The sequence below is a fragment of the Octopus bimaculoides genome, chromosome 7 (assembly GCF_001194135.2).
Source record: "Octopus bimaculoides isolate UCB-OBI-ISO-001 chromosome 7, ASM119413v2, whole genome shotgun sequence".
NCBI lineage: Eukaryota > Metazoa > Mollusca > Cephalopoda > Octopoda > Octopodidae > Octopus > Octopus bimaculoides.
Window position 1 is genome coordinate 5,844,944 of NC_068987.1, and position 1,251 is coordinate 5,846,194.

Sequence of the window (1,251 nt, forward strand, 5' to 3'; positions counted from 1 at the left end):
ATATATACATATATATATATATATATATATATACTTCGCCATTGTATCTGGTTTACAAGATTCTTTATGTGAATTCGTGTGTTGAAGCAAATTTTTTTGTTTCTGGCCATGTTCCTAGAGTAGAAAAGATTATGTATCTAGGTATCTTTTTCATGGATGTTAAAGCCTTCAGACTTTCACTTGCGCATGTGTATTGTAACTGATATAAACACAACTTATGTATAGATTTAAATTTGTAACGAGGAGTTTGCTTCTTAGCTGCATGCTTCTTAGTGTTACTCATATGGTCTCTGTAACAGTAATTGTTTAGAAAATACTTAGTTAATAATTAGGTAAAAGTAGCTACTGAACTAAATTTTGTTTCTGCTGATAAGATGATTAAGAATTGCATAAAAAATATTGGATTAATTTAATTCGCTTCACTTAGAGACGACGGAAATTTTTATATAAATATAATGTTAACAACAGTTGATTCAGAAATCACTCGAAATACGATGTGCTTCGACAATGTTAAAACATAATCTTATTAGTTAGTTGTCATCACATTGCGACAAGAGTTGCAATTGCTGTGACAATAGCTGGTTGAGCATAGTATCACTGTGTCATGATCTTGTCAAATATGGACAGACAGAGCAACCAAATTTAAATTTCTGTGTAAAACTTTTGTCATATTCCATGCTATAAATTGCCAGATAAAACGAAATAGAGTTAAAAGCAGTGGCATATTGCCATCGACATAAAATTATAACTTCCAAATATGGTGGGTAAAACTGCAGAATAACACTTTGAAATGACAGATCATTAATTGGTGAGCTTCCAGATTTAAAATTGCTGTGAGAAGTGGGATATAGGCCGAAGTCATTTCTTTTCCCTTACTTCAGTAACTTACTTGTAAAATGCATGAATAATACTAATCAATGCCTTATAAATGTTGACCTCAAGTTAAAAGGAAAAAGAATAATCAATATAAAGCAATCGATAGAAAACGGTTGTAGGGTAGGAACGTTATGAAAATCTGTTTGCCGGTTTCTTTTCTCATACAATTAATATATTCATGAAAAATGAACATCGATCATTTCATTTGTAAATATAGGACATTGTGACATTGGGCCAAGCTCGACAAGGAATATCAAACTAATAAAAGTGAGAATAAGACAAGGTCATGACTGAATCAAATCCTCAACCCGATTTAGCAAGGTGCCAAGTTTGGAAAAGTGTATGTATGTAGGTATGTATGTGTATATATATATA